Here is a 21312-nt window from a genome sequence, read left to right on the forward strand (position 1 = left end):
AGATTCCCCACCTCAGATTCCCCGCCTCAGATACCCCGCCTCTGATTCCCCGCCTCTTATTCCCCGCCTCTGATTCCCCGCCTCTGATTCCCCGCGTCTGATTTCCTGCCTCAGATTCCCCAGCTCTGATTCCCTGCATTAGATTCCCTGCCTTAGATTCCCTGCCTCTGATTCCCCGCCTCTGATTCCCTGCCTCTGATTCCCCGCCTCTGATTCCTGCCTCAGATTCCCTGCCTCAGATTCCCTGCCTCAGATTCCGTGCCTCTTATTCCCAGCCTTTGATTCCCCGCCTCTTATACCCCGCCTCTGATTCCCAGCCTCTGATTCCCCGACTCTGATTCCCTGCCTCTGTTTCCCCGCCTCTGATTCCCCGCCTCTGATTCCCCGCCTCAGATTCCCCGCCTCAGATTCCCTGCCTGAGATTCCACGCCTGAGATTCCCCGCCTCAGATTCCCCACCTCATATTCCCCGCCTCAGATTCCCCGCCTCAGATTCCCCGCCTCAGATTTCCCGCCTCAGATTCCCCGCCACAGATTCCCCGCCTCAGATTCCCCACCTCAGATTCCCCGCCTCAGATTCCCCGCCTCAGATTCCCCGCCTCAGATTCCCCGCCTCAGATTCCCCGCCTCTGATTGCCTGCCTCTGATTCCCTGCCTCTGAATCCCTGCCTCTGATTCCCTGCCTCTGATTCCCTGCCTCTGGTTCCCTGCCTCTGATTGCCTGCCTCTGATTCCGCGCTTCTGATTCCACGCCTCTCTTTCCGTATCTCTGATTCCCCGCCTCTGATTCCCTGCCTCTGATACCCTGCCTCTCTTTGCCTGCCTCTATTTCGGTGCCTCTTTCTCTGCATCTAGTTTCCCACATCTCATTTGCCCCCTCTGATAACCCGCCTCTGATTCCATGCCTCTGATTCCCCGCCTCTGATTCCCCGCCTCTGATTCCCCGCCTCTGATTCCCTGCCTCAGATTCCCTGCCTCAGATTCACTGCCTCAGATTCCCTGCATCTGATTCCCCCCTCTGATTCCCCACCTCTGATTCCCCGCCTCTGATTCCCTGCCTCTGTTTCCAAGCCTCTGATTCCCCGCCTCTGATTCCCCGCCTCAGATTCCCCGGCTCTGATTCCCTGCCTGAGATTCCCTGCCTCAGATTCCCTGCCTATGATTCCCTGCCTCTGAGTCCCCGCGTCAGATTCTCCGGCTCTGATTCCCTGCCTGAGATTCCCTGCCTCAGATTCCCCGCCTCAGATTCCCTGCCTCAGAATCCCCGCCTCAGATTCCCCACCTCAGATTCCCCGCCTCAGATTCCCCGCCTCAGATTCCCCGCCTCAGATACCCCGCCTCAGATTCCCCACCTCAGATTCCCCGCCTCAGATTCGCTTCCTCTATTCCCCGCCTCTTATTCCCCGCCTCTGATTCCCCGCCTCTGATTCCCCGCGTCTGATTTCCTGCCTCAGATTCCCCAGCTCTGATTCCCTGCATTAGATACCCTGCCTTAGAATCCCTGCCTCTGATTCCCCGCCTCTGATTCCCTGCCTCTGATTCCCCGCCTCTGATTCCTGCCTCAGATTCCCTGCCTCAGATTCCCTGCCTCAGATTCCGTGCCTCTTATTCCCAGCCTTTGATTCCCCGCCTCTTATACCCCGCCTCTGATTCCCAGCCTCTGATTCCACGACTCTGATTCCCTGCCTCTGTTTCCCCGCCTCTGATTCCCCGCCTCTGATTCCCCGCTTCAGATTCCCCGCCTCAGATTCCCTACCTGAGATTCCACGCCTGAGATTCCCCGCCTCAGATTCCCCACCTCATATTCCCCGCCTCAGATTCCCCGCCTCAGATTCCCCGCCTCAGATTCCCCGCCTCAGATTCCCCGCCTCAGATTTCCCGCCTCAGATTCCCGGCCTCAAATTCCCCGCCTCAGATTCCCCGCCTCAGATTCCCCGCCTCAGATTTCCCGCCTCAGATTCCCGGCCTCAAATTCCCCGCCTCAGATTCCCCGCCTCAGATTCCCCGCCTCAGATTCCCCGCCTCAGATTTCCCGCCTCAGATTCCCGGCCTCAGATTCCCCGCCTCAGATTTCCCGCCTCAGATTCCCGGCCTCAAATTCCCCGCCTCAGATTCCCCGCCTCAGATTCCCCGCCTCAGATTCCCCGCCTCATATTCCCCGCCTCAGATTCCCCGCCTCTAATTGCCTGCCTCTGATTCCCTGCCTCTGATTCCCTGCCTCTGATTCCCTGCCTCTGATTCCCTGTCTCTGATTCCCTGCCTCTGATTCCCTGCCTCTGATTCCCTGCCTCTGATTCCGCGCCTCTGATTCCACGCCTCTCTTTCCGTATCTCTGATTCCCCGCCTCTGATTCCCTGCCTCTGATTCCCCGCCTCTTATTCCCCGCCTCTGATTCCCAGCCTCTGATTCCCCGACTCTGATTCCCTGCCTCTGTTTCCCCGCCTCTGATTCCCCGCCTCTGATTCCCCGCCTCAGATTCCCCGCCTCAGATTCCCTGCCTGAGATTCCACGCCTGAGATACCCCGCCTCAGATTCCCCACCTCAGATTCCCCGCCTCAGATTCCCCGCCTCAGATTCCCCGCCTCAGATTCCCCGCCTCAGATTCCCCGCCTCAGATTTCCCGCCTCAGATTCCCGGCCTCAGATTCCCCGCCTAAGATTCCCCGCCTCGGATTCCCCGCCTCAGATTCCCCGCCTCAGATTCCCCGCCTCTGATTCCACGCCTCAGATTCCCCGGCTCTGATACCCCGCCTAAGATTCCCTGCCTCAGATTCCCCGCATCAGATTCCCCGCCTCAGATTCCCCGCCTCAGATTTCCCGCCTCAGATTCCCCGCCTCAGATTCCCCGCCTCAGATTCCCCGCCTCAGATTCCCCGCCTCAGATTCCCCGCCTCAGATTCCCCGCCTCAGATTCCACGCCTCAGATTCCCCGCAGCAGATTCCCCGCCTCAGATTCCCTGCCTCAGATTCCCCGCCTCAGATTCCCCGCCTCAGATTCCCCACCTCTGATTCCCTGCCTCTGATTCCCTGCCTCTGATTCCCTGCCTCTGATTCCCTGCCTCTGATTCCCTGCCTCTGATTCCCTGCCTCTGATTCCGCGCCTCTGATTCCACGCCTCTCTTTCCGTATCTCTGATTCCCCGCCTCTAATTCCCTGCCTATGATACCCTGCCTCTCTTTGCCTGCCTCTATTTCGGTGCCTCTTTCTCTGCATCTAGTTTCCCACATCTCATTTGCCCCCTCTGATAACCCGCCTCTGATTCCATGCCTCTGATTCCCCGCCTCTGATTCCCCGCCTCTTATTTCCTGCCTCTGATTCCCCACCTCTGATTCCCCGACTCCGATTCCCTGCCTCAGATTCCCTGCCTCTGATTCCCCACCTCTGATTCCCCGCCTCTTATTCCCCGCCACTGATTCCCCGCCTCTGATTCCCCGCCTCTGATTCCCCGCATCTGATTCCCTGCCTCACATTCCCCGGCTCTGATTCCCTGCATTAGATTCCCTGCCTCAGATTCCCTGCCTCTGATTCCCCGCATCTGATTCCCTGCCTCTGATTCCCCGCCTCTGATTCCTGCCTCAGAATCCCTGCCTCAGATTCCCTGCCTCAGATTCCCTGCCTCTTATTCCCTGCCTTTGATTCCCCGCCTCTTATTCCCCGCCTCTGATTCCCAGCATCTGATTCCCCGCCTATGATTCCCTGCCTCTGTTTCCCCGCCTCTGATAACCCGCCTCTGATTCCCCGCCTCAGATTCCCCGCCTCAGATTCCCTGCCTCAGATTCCCCGCCTGAGATTCCCCGCCTCAGATTCCCCGCCTCAGATTCCCCGCCTTAGATTCCCCGCCTCAGATTCCCCACCTCAGATTCCCCACCTCAGATTCCCCGCCTCAGATTCCCCGCCTCAGATTTCCCGCCTCAGATTCCCCGCCTCTGATTCCCCGCCTCAGATTCCCCACCTCAGATTCCCCGCCTCAGATTCCCCGCCTCAGATTCCCCGCCTCAGATTCCCCGCCTCAGATTCCCCGCCTCTGATGGCCTGCCTCTGATTCCCTGCCTCTGAATCCCTGCCTCTGATTCCCTGCCTCTGGTTCCCTGCCTCTGATTCCCTGCCTCTGATTCCGCGCTTCTGATTCCACGCCTCTCTTTCCGTATCTCTGATTCCCCGCCTCTGATTCCCTGCCTCTGATACCCTGCCTCTGTTTGCCTGCCTCTATTTCGGTGCCTCTTTCTCTGCATCTAGTTTCCCACATCTCATTTGCCCCCTCTGATAACCCGCCTCTGATTCCATGCCTCTGATTCCCCGCCTCTGATTCCCCGCCTCTGATTCCCCGCCTCTGATTCCGCGCCTCTGATTCCCTGCCTCTGATTCCCTGCCTCAGATTCCCTGCCTCAGATTCCCTGCATCTGATTCCCCCCTCTGATTCCCCACCTCTGATTCCCCGCCTCTTATTCCCTGCCTCTGTTTCCCCGCCTCTGATTCCCCGCCTCTGATTCCCCGCCTCAGATTCCCCAGCTCTGATTCCCTGCCTGAGATTCCCTGCCTCAGATTCCCTGCCTATGATTCCCTGCCTCTGAGTCCCCGCATCAGATTCCCCGGCTCTGATTCCCTGCCTGAGATTCCCTGCCTCAGATTCCCCGCCTCAGATTCCCTGCCTCAGAATCCCCGCCTCAGATTCCCCACCTCAGATTCCCCGCCTCAGATTCCCCGCCTCAGATTCCCCGCCTCAGATACCCCGCCTCAGATTCCCCACCTCAGATTCCCCGCCTCAGATTCCCTGCCTCTGATTCCCTGCCTCTGATTCCCTGCCTCTGATTCCCGGCCTCTATATCCCTGCCTCTGATTCCCTGCCTCTGATTCCGCGCCTCTGATTCCCCACCTCTCTTTCCGTGTCTCTGATTCCCCGCCTCAGATTCCCTGCCTCAGATACCCTGCCTCTCTTTGCCTTCCTCTATTTCCGTGCCTCTTTCTCTGCATCTAGTTTCCCACATCTCATTTGCCCCCTCTGATAACCCGCCTCTGATTCCATGCCTCTGATTCCCCACCTCAGATTCCCCGCCTCTGATTCGCCGCCTCTGATTCCCTGCCTCAGATTCCCTGCCTCAGATTCCTTGCCTCAGATTCCCTGCCTCTGATTCCCCGCCTCTGATTCCCCGCCTCATTTTCCCTGCCTCTGATTCCCCGCCTCTGATTCCCGCCTCTGATTCCCTGCCTCTGTTTCCCCGCCTCTGAATCCCCGCGTCTGATTCCCCGCCTTAGATTCCCCGGCTCTGATTCCCTGCCTGAGATTCCATGCCTCAGATTCCCCACCTCAGATTCCCTGCCTCAGATTCCCCGCCTCAGATTCCCCGCCTCAGATTCCCCGCCTCAGATTCCCCGCCTCAGATTCCCCGCCTCTGATTGCCTGCCTCTGATTCCCTGCCTCTGAATCCCTGCCTCTGATTCCCTGCATCTGATTCCCTGCCTCTGGTTCCCTGCCTCTGATTCCCTGCCTCTGATTCCACGCCTCTGATTCCACGCCTCTCTTTCCGTATCTCTGATTCCCCTCCTCTGATTCCCTGCCTCTGATACCCTGCCTCTCTTTGCCTGCCTCTATTTCGGTGCCTCTTTCTCTGCATCTAGTTTCCCACATCTCATTTCCCCCTCCGATAACCCGCCTCTGATTCCATGCCTCTGATTCCCCGCCTCTGATTCCCCGCCTCTGATTCCCCGCCTCTGATTCCCCGCCTCTGATTCCCCGCCTCTGATTCCCCACCTCTGATTCCCCGCCTCTGATTCCCTGCCTCTGTTTCCCCGCCTCTGATTCCCCGCCTCTGATTCCCCGCCTCAGATTCCCCGGCTCTGATTCCCTGCCTGAGATTCCCTGCCTCAGATTCCCTGCCTATGATTCCCTGCCTCAGATTCCCTGCATCTGATTCCCCGCCTCTGATTCCCCGCCTCTTATTCCCCGCCTCTGATTCCCCACCTCTGATTCCCCACCTCTGATTCCCCGCCTCTGATTCCCTGCCTCTGTTTCCCCGCCTCTGATTCCCCGCCTCTGATTCCCCGCCTCAGATTCCCCGGCTCTGATTCCCTGCCTGAGATTCCCTGCCTCAGATTCCCTGCCTATGATTCCCTGCCTCTGAGTCCCCGCGTCAGATTCCCCGGCTCTGATTCCCTGCCTGAGATTCCCTGCCTCAGATTCCCTGCCTCAGATTCCCTGCCTCAGATTCCCTGCATCTGATTCCCCGCCTCTGATTCCCCGCCTCTTATTCCCCGCCTCTGATTCCCCACCTCTGATTCCCCGCCTCTGATTCCCTGCCTCTGTTTCCCCGCCTCTGATTCCCCGCCTCTGATTCCCCGCCTCAGATTCCCCGGCTCTGATTCCCTGCCTGAGATTCCCTGCCTCAGATTCCCTGCCTATGATTCCCTGCCTCTGAGTCCCCGCGTCAGATTCCCCGGCTCTGATTCCCTGCCTGAGATTCCCTGCCTCAGATTCCCCGCCTCAGATTCCCTGCCTCAGATTCCCCGCCTCAGATTCCCCGCCTCAGATTTCCCGCCTCAGATTCCCCACCTCAGATTCCCCGCCTCAGATTCCCCGCCTCAGATTCCCCACCTCAGATTCCCCGCCTCAGATTCCCTGCCTCTGATTCCATGCCTCTGATTCCCTGCCTCTGATTCCCTGCCTCTATATCCCTGCCTCTGATTCCCTGCCTCTGATTCCGAGCCTCTGATTCCCCGCCTCTCTTTCCGTGTCTCTGATTCCCCGCCTCAGATTCCCTGCCTCAGATACCCTGCCTCTCTTTGCCTTCCGCTATTTCCGTGCCTCTTTCTCTGCATCTAGTTTCCCACATCTCATTTGCCCCCTCTGATAACCCGCCTCTGATTCCATGCCTCTGATTCCCCGCCTCAGATTCCCCGCCTCTGATTCCCCGCCTCTGATTCCCTGCCTCAGATTCCCTGCCTCAGATTCCTTGCCTCAGATTCCCTGCCTCTGATTCCCCGCCTCTGATTCCCCGCCTCTTTTTCCCTGCCTCTGATTCCCCGCCTCTGATTCCCGCCTCTGATTCCCTGCCTCTGTTTCCCCGCCTCTGAATCCCCGCGTCTGATTCCCCGCCTCAGATTCCCCGGCTCTGATTCCCTGCCTGAGATTCCATGCCTCAGATTCCCCACCTCAGATTCCCTGCCTCAGATTCCCCGCCTCAGATTCCTCGCCTCAGATTCCCCGCCTCAGATTCACCGCCTCAGATTCCCTGCCTCAGATTCCCCGCCTCAGATTCCCCGCCTCAGATTCCCTGCCTCAGATTCCCTGCCTCTGATTCCCCGCCTCTGATTCCCCGCCTCTTATTCCCCGCCTCTGATTCCCCGCCTCTGATTCCCCGCGTCTGATTCCCTGCCTCAGATTCCCCGGCTCTGATTCCCTGCATTAGATTCCCTGCCTCAGATTCCCTGCCTCTGATTCCCCGCCTCTGATTCCCTGCCTCTGATTCCCCGCCTCTGATTCCTGCCTCAGATTCCCTGCCTCAGATTCCCTGCCTCAGATTCCCTGCCTCTAAATCCCTGCCTCTGATTCCCTGCCTCTGATTCCGCGCCTCTGATTCCCCACCTCTCTTTCCGTGTCTCTGATTCCCCGCCTCAGATTCCCTGTCTCAGATACCCTGCCTCTCTTTGCCTTCCTCTATTTCCGTGCCTCTTTCTCTGCATTTAGTTTCCCACATCTCATTTGCCCCCTCTGATAACCCGCCTCTGTTTCCATGCCTCTGATTCCACGCCTCTGATTCCCCGCCTCTGATTCCCCGCCTCTGATTCCCTGCCTCAGATTTCCTGCATCAGATTCCTTGCCTCAGATTCCCAGCCTCTGATGCCCCGCCTCTGATTCCCCGCCTCTTATTCCCCGCCTCTGATTCCCCGCCTCTGTTTCCCCACCTCTGATTCCCTGCCTCTGTTTCCCCGCCTCTGGATCCCCGCGTCTGATTCCCCACCTCAGATTCCACGGCTCTGATTCCCTGCCTGAGATTCCATGCCTCAGATTCCCCACCTCAGATTCCCTGCCTCAGATTCCCCACCTCAGATTCCACGCCTCAGATTCCCCGCCTCAGATTCCCCGCCTCAGATTCCCCGCCTCAGATTCCCCGCCTCAGATTCCCCACCTCAGATTCCCTTCCTCAGATTCCCTTTCTCAGATTCCCTGCCTCAGATTCCCTTCATCTGATTCCCTTCATCTGATTCCCTGCCTCTGATTCCCTGCCTCTGATTCCCCGCCTCTGATTCCCCGCCTCTGATTCCCTGCCTCAGATTCCCTGCCTCAGATTCCCTGCCTCAGATTCCCTGCCTCTGATTCCCTGCCTCAGATTCCCTGCCTCAGATTCCCTGCCTCAGATTCCCTGCCTCTGATTGCCTGACTTTGATTCCCTGCCTCTGATTCCCTGCCTCTGATTCCCTGCCTCTGATTCCCTGCCTCTGATTCCCTGCCTCTGATTCCCTGCCTCTGATTCCGCGCCTCTGATTCCACGCCTCTCTTTCCTTGTCTCTGATTCCCCGCCTCTGAGTCCCTTCCTCTGATACCCTGCCTCTCTTTACCTGCTTCTATTTCCGTGCCTCTTTCACTGCATCTAGTTTCCCACATCTCATTTGCCCCCTCTGATAACCTGCCTCTGATTCCATGCCTCTGATTCACTGCCTCAGATTCCCTGCATCAGATTCCCCGACTCAGATTTACCGCCTCAGATTCCCCGCCTCAGATTCCCTGCCTCAGATGCCCTGCCTCAGATTCCCTGCCTCAGATTCCCTGCCTCAGATTCCCTTCATCTGATGCCCTTCATCAAATCCCTGCCTCTGATTCCCTGCCTCTGATTCCCCACCTCTGATTCCCCGCCTCAGATTCCCTGGCTCTGATTCTCTGGCTCAGATTCCCTGCCTTAGATTCCCTGCCTCTGATTCCCCGCATCTGATTCCAGGCCTCTTATTCCCCACCTCTGATTCCCCGCCTCTGATTGCCTGCCACTGATTGCCCGCCTCTGATTCCCCGCCTCTGATTCCCCGTCTCTGATTCCCCACCTCTGTCTGTATGCCTCTCTTTTGCCTCCGCTTTTTCCCCTTCACTCTTTCCGCACCTCTCTTTCCCTCCCTCAATTTCAACAACTCTGATTGATCTGTTCTGTGTACCTCATTTTCAACACACAAGTTCCAACCACTATGTTTCACCCATCTCTTTCCCCGCCTCTATTTATCCGCCTATGTTTACCCGCCTCTGTTTACCCACCTGTTTCACCGCCTCTGATTCCCCGCCTCTGATTCCCCACCTCTGTCTCTACGCCTCTCTTTCGCCTCCACTCTTACCCCTCCACTCTTTCAGTGCCTGTCTTTCCCTCCCTCAATTTCAACAACACTCTTTGATCTGTTTTCTGTACCTCATTTTAAACAAACAAGTTCCAACCACTATGTTTTGCCCGCCTCTTTCCACACCTCTATTTATCCACCTATGTTTACCTGCCACTGTTTACCCGCCTGTTTCCCCGCCTCTGATTCCCCACCTTTCATTCCCCGCCTCTCTTTCCCTGCCTCTATTTCCGTGCCTCTTTCTCTGCCTCTCTTTCCCCACATCTCTTTACCTCCCGCTGATTCCCCGCCTCTGATTCCCCGCCTCTGATTCCCCGCCTCTGATTCCCTGCCTCAGATTCCCTGCCTCAGATTCCCTGCCTCAGATTCCCTGCCTCTTACTCCCCGCCTCTGATTCCCCGCCTCTGATTCCCCGCCTCTGATTCCCTGCCTCTGTTTCCCCGCCTCTGATTCCCCGCCTCTGATTCCCCGCCTCTGATTCCCCGGCTCTGATTCCCTGCCACAGATTCCCTGCCTCAGATTCCCCGCCTCAGATTCCCTGCCTCAGATTCCCCGCCTCAGATTCGCTGCCTCTGATTCCCCGACTCTGATTCCCCGCCTCTTATTCCCCACCTCTGATTCCCCGCCTCTGATTCCCTGCCTCTGATTCCCTGCCTCTGATTCCCCGCCTCTGATTCCCTGCCTCAGATTCCCTGCCTCAGATTCCCTGCCTCAGATTCCCTGCATCTGATTCCCCGCCTCTGATTCCCTGCCTCAGATACCCTGCCTCTCTTTGCCTTCCTCTATTTCCGTGCCTCTTTCTCTGCATTTAGTTTCCCACATCTCATTTGCCCCCTCTGATAACCCGCCTCTGTTTCCATGCCTCTGATTCCACGCCTCTGATTCCCCGCCTCTGATTCCCCGCCTCTGATTCCCTGCCTCAGATTTCCTGCCTCAGATTCCTTGCCTCAGATTCCCAGCCTCTGATGCCCCGCCTCTGATTCCCCGCCTCTTATTCCCCGCCTCTGATTCCCCGCCTCTGATTCCCCACCTCTGATTCCCTGCCTCTGTTTCCCCGCCTCTGGATCCCCGCGTCTGATTCCCCACCTCAGATTCCACGGCTCTGATTCCCTGCCTGAGATTCCATGCCTCAGATTCCATGCCTCAGATTCCCCACCTCAGATTCCCTGCCTCAGATTCCCCACCTCAGATTCCCCGCCTCAGATTCCCCGCCTCAGATTCCCCGCCTCAGATTCCCCGCCTCAGATTCCCCACCTCAGATTCCCTTCCTCAGATTCCCTTTCTCAGATTCCCTGCCTCAGATTCCCTTCATCTGATTCCCTTCATCTGATTCCCTGCCTCTGATTCCCTGCCTCTGATTCCCCGCCTCTGATTCCCCGCCTCTGATTCCCTGCCTCAGATTACCTGCCTCAGATTCCCTGCCTCAGATTCCCTGCCTCTGATTCCCTGCCTCAGATTCCCTGCCTCAGATTCCCTGCCTCAGATTCCCTGCCTCTGATTGCCTGACTTTGATTCCCTGCCTCTGATTCCCTGCCTCTGATACCCTGCCTCTGATTCCCTGCCTCTGATTCCCTGCCTCTGATTCCCTGCCTCTGATTCCGCGCCTCTGATTCCACGCCTCTCTTTCCTTGTCTCTGATTCCCCGCCTCTGAGTCCCTTCCTCTGATACCCTGCCTCTCTTTACCTGCTTCTATTTCCGTGCCTCTTTCACTGCATCTAGTTTCCCACATCTCATTTGCCCCCTCTGATAACCTGCCTCTGATTCCATGCCTCTGATTCACTGCCTCAGATTCCCTGCATCAGATTCCCCGACTCAGATTTACCGCCTCAGATTCCCCGCCTCAGATTCCCTGCCTCAGATGCCCTGCCTCAGATTCCCTGCCTCAGATTCCCTGCCTCAGATTCCCTTCATCTGATGCCCTTGATCAAATCCCTGCCTCTGATTCCCTGCCTCTGATTCCCCACCTCTGATTCCCCGCCTCAGATTCCCTGGCTCTGATTCTCTGGCTCAGATTCCCTGCCTTAGATTCCCTGCCTCTGATTCCCCGCATCTGATTCCAGGCCTCTTATTCCCCACCTCTGATTCCCCGCCTCTGATTGCCTGCCACTGATTGCCCGCCTCTGATTCCCCGCCTCTGATTCCCCGTCTCTGATTCCCCACCTCTGTCTGTATGCCTCTCTTTTGCCTCCGCTTTTTCCCCTTCACTCTTTCCGCACCTCTCTTTCCCTCCCTCAATTTCAACAACTCTGATTGATCTGTTCTGTGTACCTCATTTTCAACACACAAGTTCCAACCACTATGTTTCACCCATCTCTTTCCCCGCCTCTATTTATCCGCCTATGTTTACCCGCCTCTGTTTACCCACCTGTTTCACCGCCTCTGATTCCCCGCCTCTGATTCCCCACCTCTGTCTCTACGCCTCTCTTTCGCCTCCACTCTTTCCCCTCCACTCTTTCAGTGCCTGTCTTTCCCTCCCTCAATTTCAACAACACTCTGTTTTCTGTACCTCATTTTAAACAAACAAGTTCCAACCACTATGTTTTGCCCGCCTCTTTCAACACCTCTATTTATCCACCTATGTTTACCTGCCACTGTTTACCCGCCTGTTTCCCCGCCTCTGATTCCCCACCTTTCATTCCCCGCCTCTCTTTCCCTGCCTCTATTTCCGTGCCTCTTTCTCTGCCTCTCTTTCCCCACATCTCTTTACCTCCCGCTGATTCCCCGCCTCTGATTCCCCGCCTCTGATTCCCCGCCTCTGATTCCCTGCCTCAGATTCCCTGCCTCAGATTCCCTGCCTCAGATTCCCTGCCTCTTACTCCCCGCCTCTGATTCCCCGCCTCTGATTCCCCGCCTCTGATTCCCTGCCTCTGTTTCCCCGCCTCTGATTCCCCGCCTCTGATTCCCCGCCTCTGATTCCCCGGCTCTGATTCCCTGCCACAGATTCCCTGCCTCAGATTCCCCGCCTCAGATTCCCTGCCTCAGATTCCCCGCCTCAGATTCGCTGCCTCTGATTCCCCGACTCTGATTCCCCGCCTCTTATTCCCCGCCTCTGATTCCCCGCCTCTGATTCCCTGCCTCTGATTCCCTGCCTCTGATTCCCCGCCTCTGATTCCCTGCCTCAGATTCCCTGCCTCAGATTCCCTGCCTCAGATTCCCTGCATCTGATTCCCCGCCTCTGATTCCCCGCCTCTTTTTCCCTGCCTCTGATTCCCCACCTCTGATTCCCCGCCTCTGATTCCCTGCCTCTGTTTCCCCGCCTCTGATTCCCGCCTCTGATTTCCCGCCTCAGATTCCCCGGCTCTGATTCCCTGCCTGAGATTCCCTGCCTCAGATTCCCTGCCTATGATTCCCTGCCTCTGAGTCCCCGCGTCAGATTCCCCGGCTCTGATTCCCTGCCTGAGATTCCCTGCCTCAGATTCCCCGCCTCAGATTCCCTGCCTCAGATTCCCCGCCTCAGATTCCCCACCTCAGATTCCCCACCTCAGATTCCCCGCCTCAGATTCCCCGCCTCAGATACCCCGCCTCAGATTCCCCACCTCAGATTCCCCGCCTCAAATTCCCTGCCTCTGATTCCCTGCCTCTGATTCCCTGCCTCTGATTCCCGGCCTCTATATCCCTGCCTCTGATTCCCTGCCTCTGAATCCGCGCCTCTGATTCCCCGCCTCTCTTTCCGTGTCTCTGATTCCCCGCCTCAGATTCCCTGCCTCAGATACCCTGCCTCAGAATCCCTGCCTCTGATTCCCCGCCTCTGATTCCCCGCCTCTTATTCCCCGCCTCTGATTCCCCGCCTCTGATTCACCGCGTCTGATTCCCTGCCTCAGATTCCCCGGCTCTGATTCCATGCATTAGATTCCCTGCCTCAGATTCCCTGCCTCTGATTCCCCGCCTCTGATTCCCTGCCTCTGATTCCCCGCCTCTGATTCCTGCCTCAGATTCCCTGCCTCAGATTCCCTGCCTCAGATTCCCTGCCTCTTATTCCCAGCCTTTGATTCCCCGCCTCTTATACCCCGCCTCTGATTCCCAGCCTCTGATTCCCCGACTCTGATTCCTTGCCTCTGTTTCCCCGCCTCTGATTCCCCGCCTCTGATTCCCCGCCTCAGATTCCCCGCCTCAGATTCCCTGCCTGAGATTTTACGCCTGAGATTCCCCGCCTCAGATTCCCCACCTCATATTCCCCGCCTCAGATTCCCCGCCTCAGATTCCCCGCCTCAGATTCCCCGCCTCAGATTCCCCTCCTCAGATTTCCCGCCTCAGATTCCCGGCCTCAGTTTCCCCGCCTCAGATTCCCCGCCTCAGATTCCCCGCCTCAGATTCCCTGCCTCATATTCCCCGCCTCAGATTCCCCGCCTCTGATTGCCTGCCTCTGATTCCCTGCCTCTGATTCCCTGCCTTTGATTCCCTGCCTCTGATTCCCTGCCTCTGATTCCCTGCCTCTGATTCCCTGCCTCTGATTCCCTGCCTCTGATTCCGCGCCTCTGATTCCACGCCTCTATTTCCGTATCTCTGATTCCCCGCCTCTGATTCCCTGCCTCTGATTCCCCGCCTCTTATTCCCCGCCTCTGATTCCCAGCCTCTGATTCCCCGACTCTGATTCCCTGCCTCTGTTTCCCCGCCTCTGATTCCCCGCCTCTGATTCCCCGCCTCAGATTCCCCGCCTCAGATTCCCTGCCTGAGATTCCACGCCTGAGATACCCCGCCTCAGATTCCCCACCTCAGATTCCCCGCCTCAGATTCCCCGCCTCAGATTCCCCGCCTCAGATTCCCCGCCTCCGATTCCCCGCCTCAGATTTCCCGCCTCAGATTCCCGGCCTCAGAGTCCCCGCCTCAGATTCCCCGCCTCAGATTCCCCGCCTCAGATTCCCCGCCTCAGATTCCCCGCCTCTGATTCCCCGCCTCTGATTCCCCGCCTCTGATTCCCCGTCTCTGATTCCCTGCCTCAGATTCCCTGCCTCAGATTCCCTGCATCTGATTCCCCGCTTCTGATTCCCCTCCTCTTATTCCCCGCCTCTGATTCCCCACCTCTGATTCCCCGCCTCTGATTCCCTACCTCTGTTTCCCCGCCTCTGATTCCCCGCCTCTGATTCACCGCCTCAGATTCCCCGGCTCTGATTCCCTGCCTGAGATTCCCTGCCTCAGATTCCCTGCCTATGATTCCCTGCCTCTGAGTCCACGCGTCAGATTCCCCGGCTCTGATTCCCTGCCTGAGATTCCCTGCCTCAGATTCCCCGCCTCAGATTCCCTGCCTCAGATTCCCCGCCTCAGATTCCCCGCCTCAGATTCCCCGCCTCAGATTCCCCACCTCAGATTCCCTGCCTCAGATTCCCCGCCTCAGATTCCCTGCCTCTGATTCCCTGCCTCTGATTCCCTGCCTCTGATTCCCTGCCTCTATATCCCTGCCTCTGATTCCCTGCCTCTGATTCCGCGCCTCTGATTCCCCGCCTCTCTTTCCGTGTCTCTGATTCCCCGCCTCAGATTCCCTGCCTCAGATACCCTGCCTCTCTTTGCCTTCCTCTATTTCCGTGCCTCTTTCTCTGCATCTAGTTTCCCACATCTCATTTGCCCCCTCTGATAACCCGCCTCTGATTCCATGCCTCTGATTCCCCGCCTCAGATTCCCCGCCTCTGATTCCCCGCCTCTGATTCCCTGCCTCAGATTCCCTGCCTCAGATTCCTTGCCTCAGATTCCCTGCCTCTGATTCCCCGCATCTGATTCCCCGCCTCTTTTTCCCTGCCTCTGATTCCCCGCCTCTGATTCCCGCCTCTGATTCCCTGCCTCTGTTTCCCCGCCTCTGAATCCCCGCGTCTGATTCCCCGCCTCAGATTCCCCGGCTCTGATTCCCTGCCTGAGATTCCATGCCTCAGATTCCCCACCTCAGATTCCCTGCCTCAGATTCCCCGCCTCAGATTCCCCACCTCAGATTCCCCGCCTCAGATTCCCCGCCTCAGATTCCCTGCCTCAGATTCCCCGCCTCAGATTCCCCGCCTCAGATTCCCTGCCTCAGATTCCCTGCCTCTGATTCCCCGCCTCTGATTCCCCGCCTCATATTCCCCGCCTCTGATTCCCCGCCTCTGATTCCCCGCGTCTGATTCCCTGCCTCAGATTCCCCGGCTCTGATTCCCTGCATTAGATTCCCTGCCTCAGATTCCCTGCCTCTGATTCCCCGCCTCTGATTCCCTGCCTCTGATTCCCCGCCTCTGATTCCTGCCTCAGATTCCCTGCCTCAGATTCCCTGCCTCTAAATCCCTGCCTCTGATTCCCTGCCTCTGATTCCGCGCCTCTGATTCCCCGCCTCTCTTTCCGTGTCTCTGATTCCCCGCCTCAGATTCCCTGCCTCAGATACCCTGCCTCTCTTTGCCTTCCTCTATTTCCGTGCCTCTTTCTCTGCATCTAGTTTCCCACATCTCATTTGCCCCCTCTGATAACCCGCCTCTGATTCCATGCCTCTGATTCCCCGCCTCTGATTCCCCGCCTCTGATTCCCCGCCTCTGATTCCCTGCCTCAGATTTCCTGCCTCAGATTCCTTGCCTCAGATTCCCAGCCTCTGATTCCCCGCCTCTGATTCCCCACCTCTCATTCCCCGCCTCTGATTCCCCGCCTCTGATTCCCCGCCTCTGATTCCCTGCCTCTGTTTCCCCGCCTCTGTATCCCCGCGTCTGATTCCCCACCTCAGATTCCACGGCTCTGATTCCCTGCCTGAGATTCCATGCCTCAGATTCCCCACCTCAGATTCCCTGCCTCAGATTCCCCGCCTCAGATTCCCCGCCTCAGATTCCCCGCCTCAGATTCCCCGCCTCAGATTCCCCGCCTCAGATTCCCCGCCTCAGATTCCCCACCTCAGATTCCCTTCCTCAGATTCCCTTTCTCAGATTCCCTGCCTCAGATTCCCTTCATCTGATTCCCTTCATCTGATTCCCCGCCTCTGATTCCCTGCCTCTGATTCCCCGCCTCTGATTCCCCGCCTCTGATTCCCCGCCTCAGATTCCCTGCCTCAGATTCCCTGCCTCAGATTCCCTGCCTCTGATTCCCTGCCTCAGATTCCCTGCCTCAGATTCCCTGTCTCAGATTCCCTGCCTCTGATTGCCTGCCTCTGATTCCCTGCCTCTGAATCCCTGCCTCTGATTCCCTGCCTCTGATTCCCTGCCTCTGATTCCCTGCCTCTGATTCCCTGCCTCTGATTCCGCGCCTCTGATTCCACGCCTCTCTTTCCTTGTCTCTGATTCCCCGCCTCTGAGTCCCTTCCTCTGATACCCTGCCTCTCTTTGCCTGCTTCTATTTCCGTGCCTCTTTCACAGCATCTAGTTTCCCACATCTCATTTGCCCCGTCTGATAACCTGCCTCTGATTCCATGCCTCTGATTCACTGCCTCAGATTCCCTGCATCAGATTCCCCGACTCAGATTTACCGCCTCAGATTCCCCGCCTCAGATTCCCTGCCTCAGATGCCCTGCCTCAGATTCCCTGCCTCAGATTCCCTGCCTCAGATTCCCTTCATCTGATGCCCTTCATCAAATCCCTGCCTCTGATTTCCTGCCTCTGATTCCCCACCTCTGATTCCCCGCCTCAGATTCCCTGGCTCTGATTCTCTGGCTCCGATTCCCTGCCTTAGATTCCCTGCCTCTGATTCCCCGCATCTGATTCCAGGCCTCTTATTCCCCACCTCTGATTCCCCGCCTCTGATTGCCTGCCACTGATTGCCCGCCTCTGATTCCCCGCCTCTGATTCCCCGTCTCTGATTCCCCACCTCTGTCTGTATGCCTCTCTTTTGCCTCCGCTTTGTCCCCTTCACTCTTTCCGCGCCTCTCTTTCCCTCCCTCAATTTCAACAACTCTGATTGATCTGTTCTGTGTACCTCATTTTCAACACACAAGTTCCAACCACTATGTTTCACCCATCTCTTTCCCCGCCTCTATTTATCCGCCTATGTTTACCCGCCTCTGTTTACCCACCTGTTTCACCGCCTCTGATTCCCCGCCTCTGATTCCCCACCTCTGTCTCTATGCCTCTCTTTCGCCTCCACTCTTTCCCCTCCACTCTTTCAGTGCCTGTCTTTCCCTCCCTCAATTTCAACAACACTGTTTGATCTGTTTTCTGTACCTCATTTTAAACAAACAAGTTCCAACCACTATGTTTTGCACGCCTCTTTCCCCACCTCTATTTATCCACCTATGTTTACCTGCCACTGTTTACCCGCCTGTTTCCCCGCCTCTGATTCCCCACCTTTCATTCCCCGCCTCTCTTTCCCTGCCTCTATTTCCGTGCCTCTTTCTCTGCCTCTCTTTCCCCACAACTCTTTACCTCCCGCTGATTCCCCGCCTCTGATTCCCCGCCTCTGATTCCCCGCCTCTGATTCCCTGCCTCAGATTCCCTGCCTCAGATTCCCTGCCTCAGATTCCCTGCCTCCTATTCCCCGCCTCTGATTCCCCGCCTCTGATTCCCCGCCTCAGATTCCAGGGCTCTGATTCCTTGCCTCAGATTCCCTGCCTCAGATTCCCCGCCTCAGATTCCCTGCCTCAGATTCCCCGCCTCAGATTCACTGCCTCTGATTCCCCGACTCTGATTCCCCACCTCTTATTCCCCGCCTCTGATTCCCCGCCTCTGATTCCCTGCCTCTGATTCCCTGCCTCTGATTCCCCGCCTCTGATTCCCTGCCTGAGATTCACTGCCTCAGATTCCCTGCCTCAGATTCCCTGCCTCTGATTCCCCGACTCTGATTCCCCGCCTCTTATTCCCCACCTCTGAATCCCCGCCTCTGATGCTCCGCCTCTGATTCCCTGCCTCTGTTTCCCAACCTCTGATTTCCCGCCTCTGATTCCCCACCTCAGATTCCCCGGCTCTGATTCCCTGCCTGATATTCCCTGCCTCAGATTCCCTGCCTATGATTCCCTGCCTCTGAGTCCCCGCGTCAGATTCCCCGGCTCTGATTCCCTGCCTGAGATTCCCTGCCTCAGATTCCCCGCCTCAGATTCCCTGCCTCAGATTCCCCGCCTCAGATTCCCCACCTCAGATTCCCCGCCTCAGATTCCCCGCCTCAGATTCCCCGCCTCAGATACCCCGCCTCAGATTCCCCACCTCAGATTCCCCGCCTCAGATTCCCTGCCTCTGATTCCCTGCCTCTGATTCCCTGCCTCTGATTCCCGGCCTCTATATCCCTGCCTCTGATTCCCTGCCTCTGATTCCGCGCCTCTGATTCCCCGCCTCTCTTTCCGTGTCTCTGATTCCCCGCCTCAGATTCCCTGCCTCAGATACCCTGCCTCTCTTTGCCTTCCTCTATTTCCGTGCCTCTTTCTCTGCATCTAGTTTCCCACATCTCATTTGCCCCCTCTGATAACCCGCCTCTGATTCCATGCCTCTGATTCCCCGCCTCAGATTCCCCGCCACTGATTCCCCGCCTCTGATTCCCTGCCTCAGATTCCCTGCCTCAGATTTCTTGCCTCAGATTCCCTGCCTCTGATTCCCCGCCTCTGATTCCCCGCCTCATTTTCCCTGCCTCTGATTCCCCGCCTCTGATTCCCGCCTCTGATTCCCTGCCTCTGTTTCCCCGCCTCTGAATCCACGCGTCTGATTCCCCGCCTCAGATTCCCCGGCTCTAATTCCCTGCCTGAGATTCCATGCCTCAGATTCCCCACCTCAGATTCCCTGCCTCAGATTCCCCGCCTCAGATTCCCCGCCTCAGATTCCCCGCCTCAGATTCCCCGCCTCAGATTCCCTGCCTCAGATTCCCCGCCTCAGATTCCCTGCCTCAGATTCCCTGCCTCAGATTCCCTGCCTCTGATTCCCCGCCTCTGATTCCCCGCCTCTTATTCCCCGCCTCTGATTCCCCGCCTCTGATTCCCCGCGTCTGATTCCCTGCCGCAGATTCCCCGGCTCTGATTCCCTGCATTAGATTCCCTGCATCAGATTCCCTGCCTCTGATTCCCCGCCTCTGATTCCCTGCCTCTGATTCCCCGCCTCTGATTCCTGCCTCAGATTCCCTGCCTCAGATTCCCTGCCTCAGATTCCCTGCCTCTTATTCCCAGCCTTTGATTCCCCGCCTCTTATACCCCGCCTCTGATTCCCAGCCTCTGATTCCCTGACTCTGATTCCCTGCCTCTGTTTCCCCGCCTCTGATTCCCCGCCTCTGATTCCCCGCCTCAGATTCCCCGCCTCAGATTCCCTGCCTGAGATTCCACGCCTGAGATTCCCCGCCTCAGATTCCCCACCTCATATTCCCCGCCTCAGATTCCCCGCCTCAGATTCCCCGCCTCAGATTCCCCGCCTCAGATTCCCCGCCTCAGATTTCCCGCCTCAGATTCCCCGCCTCAGATTCCCCGCCTCAGATTCCCCGCCTCAGATTCCCCGCCTCAGATTCCCCGCCTCATATTCCCCGCCTCAGATTCCCCGCCTCTGATTGCCTGCCTCTGATTCCCTGCCTCTGATTCCCTGCCTCTGATTCCCTGCCTCTGATTCCCTGCCTCTGATTCCCTGCCTCTGATTCCCTGCCTCTGATTCCCTGCCTCTGATTCCGCGCCTCCGATTCCACGCCTCTCTTTCCGTATCTCTGATTCCCCGCCTCTGATTCCCTGCCTCTGATTCGCCGCCTCTTATTCCCCGCCTCTGATTCCCAGCCTCTGATTCCCCGACTCTGATTCCCTGCCTCTGTTTCCCCGCCTCTGATTCCCCGCCTCTGATTCCCCGCCTCAGATTCCCCGCCTCAGATTCCCTGCCTGAGATTCCACGCCTGAGATACCCCGCCTCAGATTCCCCACCTCAGATTCCCCGCCTCAGATTCCCCGCCTCAGATTCCCCGCCTCAGATTCCCCGCCTCAGATTCCCCGCCTCAGATTTCCTGCCTCAGATTCCCGGCCTCAGACTCCCCGCTTTCAGATTCCCCGCCTCAGATTCCCCGCCTCAGATTCCCCGCCTCAGATTTCCCGCCTCTGATTCACCGCCTCAGATTCCCCGGCTCTGATTCCCCGCCTAAGATTCCCTGCCTCAGATTCCCCGCCTCAGATTCCCCGCCTCAGATTCCCCGCCTCAGATTTCCCGCCTCAGATTCCCCGCCTCAGATTCCCCGCCTCAGATTCCCCGCCTCAGATTCCCCGCCTCAGATTCCCCGCCTCAGATTCCCCGCCTCAGATTCCACTCCTCAGATTCCCCGCTGCAGATTCCCCGCCTCAGATTCCCCGCCTCAGATTCCGCGCCTCAGATTCCCCGCCTCAGATTCCCCACCTCTGATTCCCTGCCTCTGATTCCCTGCCTCTGATTCCCTGCCTCTGATTCCCTGCCTCTGATTCCCTGCCTCTGATTCCCTGCCTCTGATTCCCTGCCTCTGATTCCGCGCCTCTGATTCCACGCCTCTCTTTCCGTATCTCTGATTCCCCGCCTCTAATTCCCTGCCTATGATACCCTGCCTCTCTTTGCCTGCCTCTATTTCGGTGCCTCTTTCTCTGCATCTAGTTTCCCACATCTCATTTGCCCCCTCTGATAACCCGCCTCTGATTCCATGCCTCTGATTCCCCGCCTCTGATTCCCCGCCTCTTATTCACTGCCTCTGATTCCCCGCCTCTGATTCCCTGACTCCGATTCCCTGCCTCAGATTCCCTGCCTCAGATTCCCTGCCTCTGATTCCCCACCTCTGATTCCCCGCCTCTTATTCCCCGCCTCTGATTCCCCGCCTCTGATTCCCCGCCTCTGATTCCCCGCATCTGATTCCCTGCCTCAGATTCCCCGGCTCTGATTCCCTGCATTAGATTCCCTGCCTCAGATTCCCTGCCTCTGATTCCCCGCATCTGATTCCCCGCCTCTGATTCCCCGCCTCTGATTCCCTGCCTCAGATTTCCTGCCTCAGATTCCTTGCCTCAGATTCCCAGCCTCTGATTCCCCGCCTCTGATTCCCCGCCTCTCATTCCCCGCCTCTGATTCCCCGCCTCTGATTCCCCGCCTCTGATTCCCTGCCTCTGTTTCCCCGCCTCTGTATCCCCGCGTCTGATTCCCCACCTCAGATTCCACGGCTCTGATTCCCT

The sequence above is a fragment of the Narcine bancroftii genome, chromosome 3, assembly GCF_036971445.1.
Source record: "Narcine bancroftii isolate sNarBan1 chromosome 3, sNarBan1.hap1, whole genome shotgun sequence".
In the NCBI taxonomy this organism is placed as follows: Eukaryota; Metazoa; Chordata; class Chondrichthyes; order Torpediniformes; family Narcinidae; genus Narcine; species Narcine bancroftii.